This window comes from Odontomachus brunneus, unplaced genomic scaffold (genome assembly GCF_010583005.1).
Source record: "Odontomachus brunneus isolate Ranch 3 - 2012 unplaced genomic scaffold, Obru_v1 Obru_scaffold_005, whole genome shotgun sequence".
Taxonomy (NCBI): Eukaryota; Metazoa; Arthropoda; class Insecta; order Hymenoptera; family Formicidae; genus Odontomachus; species Odontomachus brunneus.
The window spans coordinates 655248-677313 of record NW_022639455.1 but is presented as its reverse complement, the minus strand read 5'-3'; the positions used below and the strand labels follow the sequence as shown (position 1 = coordinate 677313).

At 44.6% G+C, this 22066-nt stretch overlaps 1 protein-coding gene across 2 annotated transcripts in view; it reads left to right on the top strand.

Moving 5' to 3' along the window:
- The window catches only part of LOC116849938, a 246731-nt gene that overhangs the window by 148985 nt on the left and 75680 nt on the right, over nt 1-22066 (top strand). Inside the window, exon 1 of one of the 2 annotated variants that reach the window (XM_032827639.1) lies at nt 19993-20300. The exons of the other annotated variant lie outside the window; for it this stretch is intronic. The gene's annotated coding sequence lies outside the window, so the exon portion shown is untranslated. Of the gene's footprint in view, nt 1-19992; nt 20301-22066 lie in introns of those variants that run through there. 2 annotated transcript variants of the gene reach the window in all.

The following is a 22066-nucleotide window of genomic DNA, read 5'->3' as shown; positions in this document are numbered from 1 at the left end:
CTCTCTCTCTCTCTCTCTCTCTCTCTCTCTCTCTCTCTCTCTCTCTCTCTCTCTCGTTCGTTTTTGAATTCGTATTCATTTTGAAATAATCCGTAAAAACATTTTGCATTTTTTACATGTTGACAAAATTGTTGGAAAAAATTTTTGCACGGTGAGATTATTATAGTTTTCTTTTTTTACACGAAATCTTTTTGACTCTACTGTGTTTCTCTCCAATGCAGGAATACATTGTCAGTGAAATCTGTCTTGCTAAGGCATGTAATGAATTTCGCTAGAAACTACGTTTTTCGACGAGATGGAATATAGAATATAGAATAGACAGAAAACGTAATAAATGTTTGAGTAGCACATTTCAGTTGCTAAAATGTGAGACGCGAAAGAATTTATAAATTATCACGGAATGTCAATTTATTCCTTGGTTACAAAGTTCTATAATAATATTTGCTACAAAATTTTCTCCGTATGTTTTTCTTCGGCCTTTGATTAATTATATAATTGAATCGTTAAATATTCGTCTGAAAAATTAAGCAATCTTGACATTGCGACGGTAGATAACCAACTATCTGAATGTTTATCTTGCACGCGCGACGCTGCATAAACAAGTGGAAGAAGACGCGCCGCGGCTGGTCGGACGCGGAGCAGTAGTTAGTCTCCACGGTAGGTGAGACGTGCTGCTCTCATTCCCTGTAAAATGACGTTGACCTCACTTTACGCCGTTTTCGCGTGAATATCCACGCTGTTGAAAAATACTTTATTCATCATAACATTCAAATTAATTAGCAGATTAATAATTACAATCTTTGAAAACCATGAGCTTAAAATATTCTTCCTCTAACGGACTCGATGAGCCGATTCCTTCTCTCCAGAATGTATGGAATGTTGATGAAATTTATAAAAAATTTAAAAGACACTATGTCGCACATACTTTTATCGTGACTGTCACATATGCAAACGTAATAATTTTTGAACAAATTAACAAATTAATAATCGAAATCCATCGAAAAGCACACGAAAAGAACGTTTGATTCGATTAACCGAATTTCGGGGGAAATATAAACGAGCCAGAAAACTCCGCTTGAAGTTGCCGGAATTTTGTTCAAGTCAACGAGATTTTTGGTTAATTTGTGAACAGAAATTTGATAACTTCAACCGCAATTCTCCTGGTTTATTCGTATTTCACCAGAAACTTTGTTAATCCAATCAAACGCTTTCTTGCAGAGGCACTATATCATGTGCGTCTTCGAGAGCATTGCATATGTAAGCACGAGGTATTCTCAGTAGAGTGGACTCGCTCTCTCGCTAGAGAACCGTGCCCGAAATCGTCCTTCTCGCGTCTCTCGCTCCATCGATACTTCCGGAAGTAACCGTTACCGTATATCCTCGGGCACTGCACGACTTCGTCGAGCGCTTCTTCGAGAGAGCCGTGGCTATCGGTTTAAAGGGGTAATACAGGGTACATCGATCCTTCCTTTCCCTTTTCCCCACCTCCCCTTCCCTCCACCCTTCGGCTCTTTTCTCCTGCCAGATGCCGCGGCGTCGAATTCCGAGCTTATCCCGAAATACGTTTCCATTATGCGCACCGTCATAAATCCGACGCAGCATAAAATATGCGCTGAAGACAAGGGCCGGTAGGAGGTATAATGGAGAAACACGGTCGCGCGCTAGTCGTACTCAATATTCGGCACGAGTAAATCTTTGTTTGGCCGGACTGCAACTCAGAAAATTTGACCGGTTCCGCCCGATATTAGCACTGTAGATCATGCGTGTCTGCGCGCACGCTAATTGCCACCAAATCCTCGGTTTGCCATCGATCGTCGATAAATTACGATATTTTGCGCATGCATCACGGTCATTCTGCATTGTTGTGCGATATTCGCGAGGAATATTGTGCTAGTTGCGTAGAAAAGAGAGAGAGAAGTAGTGAGCTCGCACAAGTCAAAATTTTTATTTTAATTTTAGCATCTGCTTCATTCAACATTCTATTTTGATGTTTTGAAGCTTATAATACAACTTATTTTGACGCTAAAGAAAGTGAAAAGGGAAATTTCAGGAATTATCAGAGTTGAAGTAGGAGTAAATTGTATCATTAGAACTAAACCTACTTTGCTAAATTAGCTCCCACTGCGTTGTAGAATTCAAGGTTTTAACATAGGGCCAAAGTTTCGGCTATATATTCTGATTATCCGCGTTAATTGGAGGTACCGACGATAATTCTTTGTGACTTCACCGACCATCGTAATTCCCCCAAAGTGATACAGAGGTTTTGGGCGCGAAGACAAAGGGCGAGGGAAATTCGGCGGTTTATTTAGGTGTCAACGACAATTAGTCGCTGTCGAGGTTTCATCCGCGCCGGGCTTAATAAGTTGGTCGACTCGGCGCGCAGGAGAGGCGGGGGAACGTACGTCGGGTAAAGCCTTAAAGCTTGGGCTGTGCTGACAGAACAATTTCAACGTCGGTCGGATAAGTCCGCTGCTCGACACCAACGACGGAGGGTAACGCGTTGGTGGCCGGTGACAATCGATATCTAATACTTGTTCTCCTGAGTTATTCGACGATTCCGACTAACCGTCTGTCGACGCACGACAGTATATACGTGCACGCGGCTACGCATTTATTCCCTTCAATTAGAAAGTGTTCTCCATTATACCGTGAGTGCCGCGATTAGCCATGATTATCCTAAAAGCCCGCGTTAGGACTCGATATCGCGTTAGGACTCGATGCGATAGCTAAGTGTGTTAAGGCTGTCACACTCTCTGCGAAAGACTCTGATGTGGCAAAAGAAGAAGTAACTTAAATAATGATTACAGCGCTCTGATGTTGTCTTAGAGCCCCTCCGGGATTCCCTTCGAATAAATCTCAAATGGAGGAGGAGTAAAAGTTGAAGAAACTTCAAACGGCGGGCGATTTAAGCCGTCGAGTGCGCTGCACTGCCAGTGTGCTGCTGTAAATTGCCTTTTGAAGCGTGACGTTTGAGGACTAAACTCGCCGAGAGAGCGCGGAAAACGCACGAACCGTAATTATGTTTCTTTAAAGGGCACGAGGAAATGGACTGTAGGGAGGGAGAACTTCCTCGTGTTTCTTCAAATCGGATTGAGCGTTGCAACTTATCGGCGGGTGCCTCGATGTTGCTGCACCGATGGACACGTCGAATTTTCTCCTTATTTGATTTTAAGGAAAGCCTAGTTTGTTCACCGCTTCTCGGACCCAGCCGGGAAAACGTAATAACCGCGTTGACTCGAGCCGCGAAATGGCACCTCCGCAACGTCTTCTATTTCATCCTGCATCGAGGTGGGAATGAAGTTCGCGCGACCTTTGGTCAAACTTACTATCGAGTTACGTGGTCTTTCGAATTTCTTGCTCCTCCTGACCGGGACCGAGGGACCTGACCGGAAGGAAAGATGAAAAGCGGCGAGCCAATTTTTAACTCGCATTGTGACGGGTAAAAGATACTCGTTGATCGAGTCAACAGCAAAAATAGCAAAGAGGGAGGTCAACCCGTTGAAGTGACAATGTCTGCATTCAGCAGCTGCTTCGCAATTGTTGCAAAATTGACGATTCTGATCGGAATATGCTGTTGATCTTGGCTTATATAAGAATATTTACTGATCAGACTGATGATTTTTACAATAGCTTTTGCAAAGCAGCTTTCTCGTAAAATTGAATTCGTATCTGCTTTTCCTTACAAATTTATCTATATTTCTATTCACGTCCACCTTCCAGTTTATCTCCGAGAGTCGACATTTCGACTCTACATTAAACCTTGAACCTTAACACAGTAATAGCTAAGTTAGCAAAGTAGATTTAATTCTAATAATACAATTTACTTCTACTTTAACTCTGATGATTTCCAAAGTGTTCACTTTTTTTAGCGTCAAAATAAGTTGTATTATAGACTTCAGAATATAATGGAATGGTAAGACTAAAAGCAGTATCAAAATCTCGACTTGGGTTTATTATCAATTTAAATTCATTCGCGTTTATACGAGTATATTTTCGTTCGTCTTTTCAATCTGTCCTGATAAAAAGATTCTGGAAGTTGACAGTCATAAAAATTTCACCGGTTCGTACAAATTTCACCGACGATGACGGGTTCAATTTCTCTCGGTGCCGTTTCTATCTTTGAGATGCGAGTCGAATTTGACGAGGGGAGGTTCTCTCTCGCAAACCAAAATATTATCTTATTAGACGTTAAATGCGGGTTCTCGAGTGTGTCAAAATTGGGAGCTATTTTCGAGAAGTTAACTTAATTGCCCGTTAATTGTCAAGAGTACTGACACGCGAGACAAGACATTGTGAGCGAACGGCTGCGCGCGCGCTTCCAGTTCCTGAAACTGTTACTTTTCCAGCTCTTCGTAAAAGCAAAGTTTCTTGAAAGGCGCTCGACAAAGGATTTCTTCGTCGATGCTAGTAATAAGCGAATCGGGTCAGGAGTAGGGTTAGAAAAGAATTGCACCATCGGGCAGACTTTATAAGCGCACATTACGTAATACCTCCGACATTTCGCGAATCCCGTAATTACATGTAAAAATTAATCCGCAGTCGATCAAATGGCTTTCGCTGCGAACGGTTTCGGTTTCTTCTCGGACTCTGTTCGCAAACGCGGCGAATATCCGCGAATCTCATTAAAATCAGTCCCTCGGACATCATTATCGAGAATTAAAAAGAGATTTTGCTTTGAGATCCGCTTCACCGCCCGCTTCACCTCCTTTTTTCCCCTTTCTCTCTCTTTTTCTCTCTCTCTCTCTTGCTCGATCGTTACCAGCGATTTGAAGTCTTCCTTTCGAAAGAGAAAGAAATCTCTACGCCGTATTTCTTTTGTGGCTATCATAAATCGCGGGTTTACCTTTTATCGCTCCTCCCGGTCCCCATGAATGCTATTATCTCGCTACGTCTTGGTGCGGAGTCCTTCACCCCGTGGAACATTTTTCCGCAGAGATACTTTTACGGATTATCGAAGCGATCTACGCAGGATTATCGTTCTCGTGAATTCGATGTCAAAAAGTTATTCTCGAGTTCGATGCGCAGAGATCTCTTTCCAGCACGAGTAAATTTTCAAATAAGAATTTTACGAGTAGAATTCCCGAAAATCAGTTTTATCTAGACGATGATGCCTCCTTCGGCGCTATCGCTCGGTGAGATTTTCCACAAGTAAAAATAAGAGAAGAACGGAGGGAGGTTCGATCGCCGCAAAGACGATTACTCAAATTGCGTAACGATACACCCGCTCGCTGTTCTGGCCCTTTAATTTTGGGGGAGGGAAGAGTTTCAGGTTGCCGCAAGCACAGTAATAGATTCCACCGTGAACAGACGCGCATACACATACATACGTACACAGAGGAATAGGCCGGAATTTGTCGGAGCAAATCGAAATCGTTTCCCTTTGATGCTCCGCGCCGGCAGGGTTACACGCAATTTCATTACGTTGCTGCGTGTCTCGTATCTTCCTGTCCAATTTCGCCCTCGTTCGTTTTAACGTGCGAATTCGCCCCGAACCCGCCGTTCCTGCCAGCCAACGCGGTCTCGCAGTGCGTATTGCGCGCAGGAGGGAAAAAAATGCGGACGAACAGACGGACGAAGCGGAATGAACGGCGAATTCCACATCGGTCGATTTTTCAAACAGCTACATTGCCGTGTGATTTCTCAGCCGGCAGCCGCACTCCTGTCTCGCTGCGGGATGTACAATTGTTTTCTTGCTCGTTTTCTTGCAATTACACGTACGGTCGGTAGACACCCGCATGTCGAAAGCTCGCGTTGGAGCGATCACGCCGGGTGTTTGAAGAAGGGGAAAGAAGGGGAAAAATCCAGCTAATTCAAATCGTAAATCATCGTTCACGCGAAAGCTTTACACAAGGTATAAATTGTTAGTTGTCAAGTTAAAAGTCAAGAATAAAAGCCACAAAATTATAATTTCGGAGTTTTTGTTACCTATGATCTTTAAAACAAAAAATCCAAACTTTATAGGCATCTAAAATTAATTAAAAAACGGTTCTTCTGTTGCTTACATGTTCTATCAGTATTAACCATTTTTTATCAGTTATGTTTTTCTTACCCATTTTTTAAGAATTAAGCTGGTTGAATACATTTAAAGAGAAGAAAATTGATCATACTCGACTTTTTTAACAATTTCAAAAAATCTCATTGTTATATATATTTTTTAGATCATAGATCTGTTCTTTGTAGCTGAAAACCAGTGCATACTTTCGGAACTTAAAAAGAAATAGGTATATAGCGGTGACTTGGTGTGAAAAAGAGAGATGTGGAGAAGAAAACTAGCGCAGCCAGTTCAGCCACAAAGAACGGACTATAAATAAATCAAATTTCACCATCATTTTTCTCAAAACGTATTTCACGCAGATTGGATCATTCTTGCGTAACTATAGCTAATTCTGGAGGTCCTTTTAGAGGTCTCCTTTCTCTTCTTCTCTCTCGGAGATATGTAGCTCAATGTAGCTCTGACCTCTGATACAAAACAGAGGGTCGCAACGCTTCTCCGCTAACCGCTGATACAATCTCGACCACTGTATGCCTCAGGAACAGCTTGTTTCACCTATCGCGTTTCGCAAACAGCCAACGATAGAACTTTGCAATCTTTGGGGCAGGAAAGGAGAGAGGAAGGGAGAGGGATCGCGGTTGAATGCATAGCCGGCCCTTTGTGACAGCGCCTCAAAGCGTCGGCGGCGGCAACGACCGCGACTCTCGAGGTCGCGCGCGCGGAAACGAAAACGGATTTGGTTAATCCGATTGACGGCGCTGACCGCCAGCTTGCGTGTGTTTTAACAGTCGTCGAAAATTCGCGACCACTCGTGACTAAAACCGCGAAACATTTCGGCCGGCACCGTCTTCGTCAGCGCGATTCAGCGGCGCCGGCAGGGGGTTGTCTCGTTTAATCTTAGCCAAAGGATAGATACGTCAACATCGCGTTAAACCCCGCGATACGCCCGGACGCATCCGGGACGTGTATCTTAGAGAGGGCGCGATCGATACCACCGTGACTTTATATTCATTGCTATATGCATGAATTATTCCGCTGCCCTTCCGCTTCCGCGTACTACCCCGTCTCTTTCAATTTAATTGCTTCGTGTAAATTTAAGTAGACGTTACTTTAAATAGATCTCGAGGCTTTTTATCGGCATGCTGCACTCCACGTTGCTTCACATTCGGGTGTGAGTCTTGTCGATAACGCTATCCCTTAAATTCCCTATAGACTACGTACTACGGACAAGAGATTAAAAGAAAACAGGAGAATTTTTCTGAAAATATTAACAGTTCATTCGCCATACACACGAAGAAGATTTTATAGTAAAGTTGGACACCGCATGATGATACTGACTGAAGCCGCTATTAATAAGGAGAAGTAAATAAGAATGAGAGAGAGCTCTGAGACTGAAATGACGAAACACGCTGCAGCTTCTCTCTTTCACGCACTCATTCACTTCTTCCCTACAAATGGCGGACAATGTCCTAATTCTTACTTGAGGGACTCTAAGGGAGAATTCACAGAAAAGACAGAAAAGCAGAAAACAGAAGCTAATTAGAACTCGCGCTGATGTTCAAATGGTAGTCGACAGTCTGTTTTTCTACCAGTACGATTGGTTTTCTGCCTGTCAACTTTTCTGCCAAGATGTGAAAAGATTAACACAACGGAGGGGGGTCGAGAGATACCTTTCGCAGCATTCCAAAATCTCACGGGATGTCACCAAAGATACCGAACTATTCGCGGGCCACGTGTGTATACGGCGGCGCGCGATTTCGTTGCAACGAGCGATAGTTCGTAGCTTGTTAACCTCGCGATCAGGACAATGGTCGGCTATAGCGCATCGGGCGTTCCGAAATGCCTGTGTTTCCGGAGTGCCTTTGCCGCAACGTGCAACGGGACAACGACAAGTTTATTCGACGGATGTCCCCGCGCGCGTTTCGGTATGTGCCAGACGCCGCTGGACGCGCGCGCGTTTAATGCACTGGATTTCGGCCGGATTGCCGCGAATTATCCGCGGAATCCGATCAGCCACGCGGCCGTTTCGATGTTTTACGCGTCGTAACTCGCCGTCTGACGGTGAACGCTAATAGCCCCGCGGTTCCCTGACGCGTTGGAACCGATATTGCGCTTTGGCACTCGCGACGAGCACGTCGGGGGCGCACTAAACGCCCCGTCGCGGTGCCCGCGGCGCTTCGCTCATTTTGACCTGCCTGTGAAATCCCCGACGGTCTCTGGATCAAGTTGGCCGAGACTCGGCAGACAGTCGCTTTATTCGCCTTTTCCCTCTCATTTTTGTCGAATTTTCATCGTCCGTCGAATGACGGACAGACAGACGGTTGATCGATTGCACCCAGCGTCCTCTGCGACTGAATTATGCGCCCAACTGGAACGTACTGTATACACCCACATACACACCAGAATGGCACAATGTAACTGGTTTATCAGGATTCTGTTATTAGTTTATTGATCAAGATTTTACGAGGATAATCATACTTGTTGTTGGTTCATTATTTGTTGATTAATGAAGGAAGCGGAAACGCGATGTGTCAAAACAGTGTTAATCTCTCGCTACGATGGCTTTACATTAATGTTGATGAACGAATATGTAATTACTACACGAGGAGAGAACTGTATAGTAAAAATCATTGCAGAATTTTACCGAGAAACAGATTGATATTCTGCAACAGTTTATTATCTTTTAATTCCATATGTGTTATTTATTATTTTAGAAAATGAAACATACTAGAAAAATTCGCTATATTTCAAACGAAATTTACTAGACAAAAAAGCTTTGTAGCAGAAATTATTCCAGAATTTTGTAACCAACGAATAGACCGGCGTTTTGCAATAATTTATTATCCTTTTGTTTCATTTATGCTATTTATGTTTCAAGAACTGAAATGTGCTGTTAAAAAATAAAAAGGTAACAAAAAGTTAAATGAAGAGAAACTGTTATATTCTCTCCGTTTTAATTATAATGAGTTAATTACAAGGTAATCCAGTTAGTGGTACCCAATTATTGATCCTCTTTAGTTATTGACACTTTAGAAAATTCTGTTTTTTTATCGCTATTTACAGTTTTAGTTGTAAGGTTTTCTTTTGGGATCATTGAGTGCAGACAACAAGTTTAACTGCAATGTATAAAAACACAGATTTTTTTCTGAAATGTTAATGACTAAGGGGACGTCAATAATTGAACTAACCTACTGCGTGTTGAAACAATTCTGCCGATCAGCGTGCGAGCTTTCCTGATAGCCGCCACCGTAGAGTTTGATCATAAAGTCAAGTTGCCCCTTCTTTTCTTTTCTCTTTTGCGGTCGGAGCATTTATATCGTTTCGCGCGAGCGTGTAATAAACATCGCGCATCGACGAAGTCGTTGCCACCGCGCAGAATGAATCGCCAAAGTGGGTGAATAAATTTCGTATACTGTTATTGCCCGCTATGAATTTCGTCGAATTTCCCTACGAAATTATTCGCGGCATTCGACCGCCACCGCCGCTGCCGCCGCCGCCGCCGTTGCTGCCACTGCCGCGATCGGCACCGAATTAGAACGATTCAGTTCAGTGGAAGATTTAGGATAGCTCGGCCGACAGTAATTACGCGCCGGAATCGAACAGCGGCGTTTCACAGGCCCGGGCTATTTTCGATGCGCGGCATCCGCGATAGAAAATGATCCTCTAATTGGCGCCGCGGTAACCCGGCGTCGGTCTGACACGATGATATACCGAGAGTAATCGATAACGAATACGTGCTCACCCGGCGATATCCACGATCCAGATACACGCGATTTACTTTGCCCACCTGAATCAGCTAATTATGCAATCGCCGAGCTCTCATAATGTGTCATCGCTCGGAACACCCGTTCTAGGTAAATTTGCTCGGATGAGCTCAAGTTGTCGCATCGCGCGTCATTGAGCGAACAAATTGGCGCGATGTTCGTCACGCGCTCACGCTTGTGTCGAAAGCTGAAACTTGTCTTACGTGAGATACTCAGACTTTTTTTCAGAGTTAGGTTCAAATTTTTCTGATGTATCATGTGACACATGTAACATTTATGTCTGTAATCGCGATTCCTCTGAAAAATTCTCATCTATAATACGGAATTAAAACCTGAATATCTCACTTGAGAGACGAGTCTCCAAATAACTTTTAATACGGGCCTTATTTTCGTGACACGTCCAGATGACGTCCAGATTAATAATAACTGAATGTCGTGTATGAAGATAAGAAGAAATTACTGTTAGGTATAGAAAATGAATAATGCTGAGGAAAAAAGAGCGAACGAGATATATATATATATATAAAGAGAGAAAAGAAATTTATCCGTAGAAATTTATTCGTATTAAATTTCATTCCTCATCACGTCTGTTCTCTTTTTTCAAAATTTCCATGCGCTGGAATTATGGCGCAAAAACGATTTGTTACGCGCGTTTTTCATCAAGATGAATTCGATGAATTCAAATTACACGTACATATATGGCTATTTCTATATTTTTAATTACAAGCAACGAGCGCGAGCCGTTGCGAATTCGTAGTCGCGCGCGCGCAAAATTCATGGGTTCGCTCCGGCGCTCCGGAGTTCTTTGAGACGCGCTATCGTCTTTAAAATCCGCACTCGAGATTGGATTCGGCGTTTCACCGAGTGCGCCGCTATCGCGCAATTTCTGCGAGCGGCGATCTTCGAGCGTTCCTCGACATATTTCCGGATCGTCGCACCCGTTCTCTCCGAGAGCGGAACTGCACCCGAGAAATCGTAATCGAGAAATTTAGAGGTCAGAAGATGAGGCCGAGTTGGATTCAGGAATCCCTGCGTGTTTTTCATCGTCCGAGCGATCTTTCCCGTTAATACGCTTCGTGTCCATAGTTATAAAAGTTATTTCACACATTGTCTCTGTACCCGCGCGTTTTCCTGAAAATCTGACGGGGCCCGAAGTTTGAGCACTTTCTGAGGCCTCCGCGTTAATCCTTTAAGGTTCAGTGTACGTAATTATATATATTCATTTAGAGTCCTGCCAAAATTTTTTATAATAACAAGGTAATGATTTCGTCGATATAATATTACGATAGATAGAGTATATTCTTCATTCCATTTCTGAAACAGTGATTTTCCCGCTGAAGAAACCAATATGGCGATCGTGTGCAGAGCAGAATCGTTGATTACCAAAATTGTATAAAGTTTTTCACGAAAGAGAAAGCAAATTTTATATTCTCAACTTTTTATCGACATCAGCCTGAGATACAAGGTCGGAATTTTTATGTTCATTTTATTACAGTTATGAGATTTATTGAATTCTGTAGTTAAGGCACACGTGCAAACATGAATGTACAGAGACATCTCCAAAGTAAATAAACATCATGACTTTGCTGAAAATTGCACTTCTCAGTCAATTTTCGGGCCACCAGACTCTTCATCAGGAGCGTCCTTTGAGACTACTTGATGGAGAAACAAATTTCATCCGAACAGGATGCCTGAGCCTTAAAGGGTCAAATTGAGTTGCGAATGATCCTCGTGGCGACTTAATATTCATTACACACGCGACAGCTGTATATTGTCGTACACCATCGATCTGACGTGCGAATAAACAAGAAGGTGGGATTATAAATTGCAATTTTTATACCTCGACGCACAGGCTTATGGTGACACACTCCGCGCGTCTGAGCGCGAAGCTTTCGCGAAATAAGGCGACATCTCTGTGAAACCATCCCTCATCCACGCTCATGTATCTCTTTGTGCCTTCGGGCGGGTAAGAAACTCTTACCGTCTCCTCTCATCCCCTCCCCTTACCCTTCCTCTTTCCCAGTCATCCCACGCGCAGGGTTGATTCGTTTGAAGGAAGATGCGTTATTCAAATGAAACGTGTCTCCTCTGGCAGAGCCGGGCGCATCGTGCGGTGCGACACGCCTGGAGCTTTCCACGGGCGAATTACTCGGGAAATTTTCGAAAAGCCGGATCTCTCGCCCTCCGTTCGGGAAAAGTCGACATGCCGAGAGCGCAAAGTCGACGTCGCCTTGGATCGCGCGAGAAGAGCTATCGCCACGGTATCTTGCTGGGCGCAAATTTGTCGAGCGAATTATGCCATTTAATTAACACGGTACGACGTTGTCGTTCCATCTTTACATGCGCGCGCGAACACACGCACGCATACACACACACATTCAGATATTCGTTTGTTCTGTAAACTCAGGCGTGAGTGCAATTTTTCACGGACGCTAAAATACCCCGCATTGCGTCAATATTAGCACACACACACACGCGCGCGTGCGCGCGCGTCATCGTCGACGTCTCGTTAGAATTTCTAATTTTTTCGGAAACGACCTTATGACTTTCAAAAGAAGCGACTCGAAGGGCTATTATCGTCATCGCTCGTCGTGGTACGTCACTCGTCGCTACTTTGGACGTCGCTTTTTCGGTATGAGTTCCTTCAAAACCTCCGTTTTTCTCCCTTAACGTGAATCAATAAAAACATTTCCGGTTGAATCAGTAAAACGACTCTACCTCACCAATCATCAGAGAATATTCACTGCCATCATTCACTGCCATCGCCACTAAAGCTGATCTACCATATCATGCGTGATCATTCACAAATCTTCTATAATTAATATATCAATTATTATTGCGAAACGATGTTGGATTTTTTTTGTTTATCTCAATCCGCTCTATGTCCTCACGAGAGATTGTGAAATCGGGCTGGAACAGTCGTATATCGGTGAAGTGTACATGGATATTGTGCTTTAGAGAACCCTCGATGCCCACTGCTTCTCGTCGCTGTTCCTCGCAAGGAATGACGGCGGATCGGTTTAACAAGGGACGAGATGCACTCCGCATAGTTGCGCGGCGAATCCGCAAAGCTGCAACCCGAACTGTTCTCGACAATTTGGCAATTATAACAGCCTTCCGCGAAGCGCGCCGCCAATTGTGGCAATTAATTGCCCGCCTCGACATACATCATTCTCGCAAACATCGTTCGTTATTTGAAACGCCGCGACACACGATCCCAGCAAATACGAATAATTAAGCTTCGCGCGTTCTCCTCGACTTGCGGAAATACATATACGCGTCGCGCGAAATATGCGTTTACATGTTCATGTACGGCATGAACGCGGTTTCAGCGCGATTGGTAGGATTTCACCGCACGTCGTAGCGGGATTGAAGCTTCGAAACTCAGCGAAACGGAGTCAATGCGCAAACGTTACGAGTATTATAATTCGCGGCGTGATGTTCCGCGAGTTGCAGGCGCAGAAAGCGGGGGTGAGCGACGAGGCAAAGCGAGAGATCGCGTGCGTGATTCCTCGATTATGTGGGAGTGGTTCTCGTCCCAATGAAGATTAGATTCGGCCATATCATAACTATCGGAATTGAAGAAAGGAAAGAAGGGAAGAAGAGAGGGAAAGTTCCTTGCTTCATGAGAATTCTGCGGGTGGAGAAACGCTCGCCTCGTGCCAGGCAGACGCGAAAGCGCGACCCTTAAGATCGCAGACAGCAGGAAGGTAATCCCTTCACAATGTTCTCACAACGAATTCTCGAATTATAGTGATATAGGCTCTCTCTATTAGTATTGTCGGGCCGGAGGAGTCGATTATAATTACACGGATTGCCATCCACCGATGTAATCTCCTGAGCCATTTTCTCCGTGCAATCTCGGCGCCATTTGGTAGAAATTTCGATGAAATCCGTCCGCGAATCGGAGCCCTCTTCATCGTCGAGTAGAGACAACGCTTCCCCAGCACGGTTTCGAATGCTTTTGCATTCGGCCGTCATCTCTTCCCGCAGGACGAAAGTGCGGCTGGATAGAGGGAGGGAGGGCAGGAGGGATGAGCGGAGTTGAAAAAAGAGCGAGACACGTTGGGAGGCAGGAAGAACTGACGGGACCGAGGGAGAAAGACGGAGGGAAAAACAGCGAAAGACGAAGAAGGGAGTGGGAAGAAAGGGGAGACAGGTAGAGAAGGGTAGCGTGACAAAAAAGCTCAGGGAACATTTTTCGCCGCTGCCTGCGCGGAGGAAATAGAGGAGTGAGCGAGTAAAAAAAGGAAGAACGAAGGGAGGGAACCGCAGGTTGTATCTTTTACGTCCGTGTGGCGTTTCCTCTCGCGAAAACGATGACAAAAGATTAGACACGAGGGAGGCACGGGGACGACCTGTCTCCGCGGTGAAAAACGACGTGGCGTTAGGGAAAAGCAAGGGGAGAAAGTTTTGATCGAGAGACAATGCGTACTGATTGCATGCCTGGGACGCGCATGAAATTTTTCAACGAGACGATACCACCCTTTCTCCCTCCTTCCTCCCATTCACGGAACCAGGGAAGCCTAGTCAGACTGTCTCGCGGGACTCCGAGGGACGACGTTTGTTATTGTTGTTGTTATTGCTATTATTATTATTATAAACAACTGAAACAAGACAGCATTCTGGTTGTAGTTTTTCATTTTTAAGTCGCGGAAAGTCTATTTTTTCTCATGTAAATAATGCTTCAAACTTACAATGCATACCAACATTAACACGGTATAACTCAATACATAATTAAACATTTGTTATTTTTATGAAATTTATCAGTAATTTAGATTATGGTGCGTACATGAAAAATCATCAAAACACATGAGAACTGATACGAGCCGTTTTATCATATTTCGGGCTACGCTTTTGCTTTGCAAGAAGAGAGACTTTCCATGTTACGTTGCATAAAACGGCTCATTTTTATGAAAACAAGCTCTTCGCAATATTGTGCGTCGTATGTTGAAATATCGAGCATCGGCGCGGTATTAATGGCGTGTCTCACGGCAACAGGACGGAATTATGCGCGTGTTTTCGTGGCGCGCGAGACGCGACAGTTTAAATTGATGCCGGTGGCGGAACGTCGCGATAGTTAAGCCCTATATAATTTGAATGTCATTTGAATTTGAAAGCTGGCCGTCATAATGGTGGGAGCTCCAGTCTAAGAGACACGGATGGTGCTTTTAGCTTGAAGTTTCGCTGACTACCGACCTATACATGCAACACACACACACACACATACACACAGGCATTCTCACGCATGCACACTTGACATTCGACAAGACACGTGTGCGCGTGCACACGCCGCGCGCGATATTATATTCGACGTCGGCGGAAGAGAACTTTGATGAAGTTCGGTCTGCAGTTGTACCCGGAGGAAGTTTCCAAAAAGCCATTGTAGTCGGCGAGAGTGGGTTACGCGCCGGAGCGGTTAGTAATTTTGCCCGATGACAATCTGAATCTCGCTCGCATTATAATTGTAACACGCACAATGCGCGCGACACGATCTACGTGTAACCGGGTGCATTGTGGGTTTATCGCTCGAGCCCGATTTAAATTAGAAACCGGAGACAGAAAGAGAGAAAGAGAAGAACGGCGTGTCGAACACGAGCGAGGAGAACGCGTTTGCGTCGCGGCGATTTCACGTTGCATAAAAAATTCGACGAGCAATTAGCGTGAAATTATCCCGCTTATTTGGATATTATACTCTCTCTCTCTCTCTCTTATCTTCTAAAAACGTCGGCAACGCCCCAAGATTTCCCTCTATGAATATTAAAAGCGCATAAATTACTGACTTGACGGGACCTCCGATGCGTCGCGTCGAAAAATCATCGCGCGAAATCATTGCCAGAGATCTTTAGCCGTTAGATACAAATTTGCGTGAGAGCGCACGTGAGAGTGCACTGTGCGCTGAAAGAAGAAAAGAAAAAAGAGAGGAGAAGGAGGGCGGGTCATCGTCTATAGAGCCCTTAATGTTCAGCAGACAAGTAAGATGGTAATTAAATCGCGACTGAAGAGAGCAGGGAAGGCTCAAAATTTAAGTGCCCTCTCGCCGAGGGAATGAATAAACCGGTTTAATGCCGCCTCGTGGACGACGAGGGCTTTTTAGTCGTCTTCGCGACTGTCGCGGCGGACTCCGGTCGGACTTCTCTCCGGTTTACACCGGTGGTCTTCTCCGGTGTAAGAGCCGGCCGCGCGACGTCGCAAACTCATCCTCGGGTATGCTAATCGATTCCGCGGAAAACTCGCCAGACATTTCTCGGCGATATTAGTGCGGATCAGCGAATAATAAACGACACGATCCCTCGCACAGATATATCGACGTTATATCACCAGTAGAGGGAAAAATGGGTTTGTTCGTTCGGCGAACGAAGCTTCCTTCTTTTTTTTAGGGGAGAAGAAGAGAAAAATCTATATTTTGAGGATTGAAAAATTGATACCTTCGCGCCTCTTCATTTTTTCCCAACGGAATATTGTGTTTTTTTTATAGCCGTCGTATTTTCATAGCCGGGGCGCCGCGTCGGCGGGCGAATACTCGATAACGATCGATTTTTCCGCGGAATTATGCCCGAACGCAAAGAGTCGGCCCGCAGATGGATATAATGTTATTCACTTCACGGTCGTCGAATCGAAACAATTCTGTGGATTGATAATTAATTCGCGCTAAAGCCCCGTGAAATTTTCAGGGGAACAACCGCACAACATTCGCCCGGCGCAATATTTTATCCGGCCTCATCCGCTCTCCCGCTCCGATTGCGACATTAGGATGCATTTTAAGAGCCTCTCCCTGCGTTATGAATAAGGCATAAGCCGCGGACGGGATAAAGGGAATCGACTCGTTGCCTGATATTGTTCTTAGCCGAAATAAGCATTCGCCGAGCTTAATGCGCCCGAATCCTCGTTCCCCGGCTTCTGCCAGCAGCTTATTCATTTTAAGCGCATACATCTTCGATACGCCATCGAAGATCGTTCATATTTTATGCCGTCCAACGCCGCTTGAAGGCAGACTCGTATTTATCGATGCATTGGTTCACAGACTGAGTAGCCTTTTTTGAAAACAGACAGGGCAGGTTCTATATTCCTCATCACGTAGTTGTAAACGTTCAAATGCCTCTCCTGAAAAACCTTGTTATTTTCGTTTGACGTATCTGTGCACTAACGCGTCGTAATAATTTTATGACGAGCAGAGTAGACCGCGCTTTTAACCGATTTCAAGCGAAAACAAAGCTTTTAGTTTATCCTGTACATTTGTTTGTTTGTTTGTTGGTATGTTCCCTCATAAAACTTGAAAACTATTAGAGATATTGAGATGAAACTCTTTGTGACTTATGCAGTATGTTCTCTACTTGTTCATGGAGTAGGTGTTATTTGAGGGTTTATCCAGGTGATACATACACACACCTGGAAGTTAGGTAATTCCATTACCTCCTCGAGAATCAGAGAACAAGAGATGCAAGATGTAACTTTTACTTTTAATCGACTTCAAAAACAAATTCTTAATAACGAGAAAATATGAAATAAAGAATTTGAAAAAATATACCTTTTGGCCAATCTAGACCAAATTTTGTATAATTAATTTCCAAAAACCTGCGGAAAAAATATGGGCTACTATGAAACATCTGGACACTTCATTCCTTCCCCTAATTTCATTCCTTTGATACTTTATGATAATCCGAGCAACGCCGGGTAGTTAGTTTTGAATAATTAAAAGTCGACGCGAAAAAGATGAATTAGGTAGGTAACTATACAGCTACAGAGAGATAAATAATAAAAAAAATATATGGGAGGGTGGTTATTGCTGACTCAATTAGTCAGATTTTTGCGTCGACTTTTAAATATCGTTAGAATATTAGAATAGGACTACAGGTTTATAGGAATATTGACTCCGAGTTAGTTCATACTTTATTTTTGAGGTTTTTAAAGACGGTTTATTTTTCTTTCTATTTTAAGTCACTTGACACATTAGTGAGCTAATGCCGTCAACATGTTGAACAAAGCGTTCACTTAAATACTATACTTTAATGCCCACTAAATAAAGTCAACGGCGTGGAGATGCTGATATATTTTCCGGAACGTGAGCTTTAGGAATTCGGCGGTAGGAGCGATGTGCGAACGGAGGAAGTGTTTCGCTGGAGTACCCTCGTCGCGCATTTAATTCAGGCGCGTTACCACCGAGTGCCGTTCAAGGGCCAGACTAACTGCTTTCGGATTTTCGATTTCCATGGCCCGTCCGCCCGCCGCCATCGGCTGGTGCAGGTCGTTTGCATCGCTAAAACAGTCTCGATAGTAATCCACTGTTTATGTAAATCGCACGGCCGTACATTTCCGCGAAAAACGACGCAACGCGCGCGGATGCGGGACGTTACACTTCGTGTTCGAGTCGAATAAATCCGATCGCGAATTACAGTCCCGCTTTTTCCTCCGCTCTCCCGCTGCCCCCCCCCCCCCCCTCCCTCATTCGCCGGCAGTGAATAAAGGGCGCTTTCGAGCAGCAGACACAGGGATGGCCGGTGCATCGAGCTCAAATATTTCACGTCGATTGACGCACGTGTGCTTGAGCGATTAAAAGCCGGCCCGCCGGCCGAACATTGGCTTTACTTTTTACGATTAACGATTGGAAAGGAAACGGGAAAATGAAACGTTTCATTTCCGTGGATAACAAGTTCTACGCGGAGTGGCGCGTTAATTAACATCGCCTCGTCCGTTAAGCTACCGACGGTTAATCCGCGCGCGCGGCCGATCGAGCTAAGTCAGCAAACATCATCAACACATGCGCATTACGTCGGCTAAACAGCCGGCTAACGAGCGCAAACAGACGCGAGTCAAGTGCAGGACGAGTCGGTCGCGACACGATCGTTTCCTTGCGCGGAAGACTTGTGCACAAGTCGCGATACGTGCGGTGCCCGGCGGCGGTGTCTTTGCGACAATTGCCAAGTGCGAGCTCGTCGATATTCCGCCATTAAGTCCCGTATCTGTTCGTCGCATCCAACATCGCTCAACTATGCGCTCATACGAATATTTGCTTTCTCGTGGAAATTCCGCTCCTCTTCTCGCTCCGGAGGGAAAATTCCGCTGTGCGCACGCGCGCGAGTCTCGTGCGCGATAGCTGTTCGTAACAGCAACAACAACAACAATAACTCCAAATTTAATCCAACGGATTGGCCGACGACCCAAAAGTTATCTCCGCCGTTCAACGTATTTCCATTATTTAGCGCGTCCGGCAGCCCCCGCGCGCCATTAACTGATTAATTCTGTCTAAGCTGCAACGAGGTATTTATAGGAATTCGGCGGAAATTCGGGAAATTCGGCGGAGCGAGAAGGGTGGCACGCGGGATGCCTCACGAGATCCGGCCGCGGAATTGGAGGGCTAAAGGGATAAAAGCCGAGATGCGAAGGCTACAGTCCGATGTCAGATTGGCGGGGAGGCGGGGGACGGGGGTTGGGAGGAGGAGGCGAAGAGCTCGAATCTCGCATTAAACCCCCGAATATCCGGCGAAATGTCTCGGAGACATCCCGTGCATTTCTTCCCCCACGCGCATTCCTCCGCGTGGCAACTGACGCGTCGTACGTAAAGCCGTGACATATGCGACATAAACGTGCGAAAGTCGAGTGCAATAATCCTGACTTCTCCGTCTTTCTCCCACGCTGACGCCGAGATGACGTTTTCAATCGCCGTGTGAGCGTTTTGACTTTATTAAAAAACTAGCTTCAACTGCCTGACGTTGCCGCGCCGGTCTTCTTATACCCTAAACCATCGAAATTTGAATTGTCACAAAGTGTGAAAGAGTCGAAAAAATTATGAAGATGAGGTGGAGTGTGATTCTGTAACTCGTTATTGCAGTTAATGAGTCTCGTTATCGTTGCGTAGTTTTTCTACGGTACGAAAAAGCTGCGCAACGATAACGAAATTGTCGTTCAGTGCAAACGAGTTACAGAATCGCACCACTGGTTTCATGAAGTTTGAATTTCCGCAGAATCCTAGAGAGTAAACTGTGCAAACTTTGGTCCAGATCGGTCAAAGGGTTTAGGAGTTAACAAGGAATGTGTACAGACAGACAATACTCTCTATTTTATATAATGCTAGAATATTACAGACGCGCGCTATTTAGTTTTTTTATCATTACAATGACTTTACTTTTAAATTACCTTATAAAATTACCTTATTCTTACCCTCATTTTTGCCTAAATAATATGCTTCTCTCTTAGTCTGCCCTTTCTTTTTCCTCTTTCTCCTCTATTCTCTATTCTTCTATTCTTATAATTTATATCTCTTCTGTATTCTTTTCTTCATGAGTTAACCAACGCGATGAGTTATTTGCCTAATAATTTGACAGGCGCAAACGACACGAAGCAAGCCGCAGCTGTGAGGCCACATGAAGTGAGCTAAGCGAGAGAACCAATCAGCATCGCGGAAAAGCGTAGAGTGGATATATAAATATTTATCGCGCGGCTGTAAACGGATGGATATCTCACTGTGTCGAAGGATCTCACAACTCGCGGACCCAGCCACCGGCACTCGACGAAAGAATGCATCGAGAGCTCTGCTGCCTGTAACCGTAAGGAACCACGTCGTAATTTTATGAGCCGCTCGCGGAACGCTGCGCAATCGTATTTTCACGCTTCTCTAACTGCTGCGGAGGCGTTCTTAAAAATGTAGACGGTGTTCGGTCGGAAATAGTCCTGGAAAATTTCCAGCCACGGAGCGGAGGCGAAAAAGCTGTTGATACGAGTGCGGCAAACCGATAGCTCGCTAGACTCGCAAGTAGATCGCGGACGTTCGTGCGGATAGAAAGAATCAGTAATGGAAATGCAAGTGGGCTACATCGTATTCCTACACATGTTCGACTAATTTTTTAAATTGATTTTTTTCCCACGCAAATTCCGCGCAAAGAAATTTATTTCTTTTCTGCTCGTTCTTGCAAGAAGAACCGTCTCTTCCTCGATTATAAGAATGCTAAAATTGCGACTTTTGTATCTATGCGACAAAACGTATCTTGGCTTTAATTCTATCTTTTGTCTTTTCTATCAAGATGGAAATGGTTAAAAATGTATTTCATAGTTTTGATCAAGTTTATTCCAATTAGTTATTTGGTTTGTGTAAAGTGATATTATCGGATCCTAATTATTTGTTAATTATAATCGGGTCCTTTTTATTAATCTTTGGACTTTAAATTTTGGAGTAAACGGGACCTCTGTTTTATATGCGTTTTTCATTTTCTTTTTTCTCTCTCAATTAAAACATATTTTCTTAGAAAAATAGTATATGGAGGACAACGAGACCCTATATTTCCCTGTGCGTTTTATCATTCTTCTTTCTTTTCGAGGGTTAACAAGATGCTGATTGTCACGTTACGTCATATGGCTTATCAGGATTCAATAGCATCACCACGTACACAAACTAAATAACTGATTGGAATCAATCCGATCAGGATAAATTTCTATGTATTTGCACCAATGTGACATAAGAAAATCTGAGCACTTTCTAAGAGGAATTATACTGCACACACCGTATTTGCGCGTGACGAAGCCGCGAACAGCCCGCGACGAAATCCATTAGGACTCGTCCGAAGACATTCCCCGCGCGACCGTCTGATTTTAATGCAAAGACGACTTAAAGCACTCGGAGGCATCGAAGTCGGCGCAGGCAAGCGTCAGGTCGTCTCCATTCCGGGCGACACTCGCGAAACTTTTCCGCTTTCTTCCAGGACTAAGACTCTGCATATTTCCCGACATTTAAACTTACCCGGCAGCTCTCGAGCGACGACGAGACGAGACAGAATGAGACGGGACGGGGTGGTGCTGCGGCAGCGGAGCCACAACGAGTAACTTTCTTTCCACCCCCGCACGTCCGCCTGATTTTCCCTTCACGAGCGCTTCGCGTCTACGTAATTCCATGAATACTGGAGCGTCCCTTTCTTATCTTGCACTTGCATTTGCTCTTTGTGAATCGCGTCCTGAAGTGGGCCGCGATTCGAGTCGATTGAGCGAAGAAAAACGCATGCACGAGACCTCTCTCATCGTCCTCGTCTTGCGCGCCCCGCAGCGGGGAACAATAACGTTATTGTACAAAATTCGCGAAAAGAGGCGGTTGATAAAATGTGCGCCGGCTGGTATTATCTTTTACGTAAAGATTTACCGGGAAATATGGAGATTACAGTCTTTGAGACGATTTTATATTTACCAAGTGCAAAAGGAAAGACAAAATATCATTCTTGCCAAAATGGAAATTTTTAAATTTTCTGACAGACTTTATTATTAATATTTTGTCTCTCCCGTCTCTCTCTCTCTCTCTCTCTCTCTCTCTCTCTCTCTCTCTCTCTCT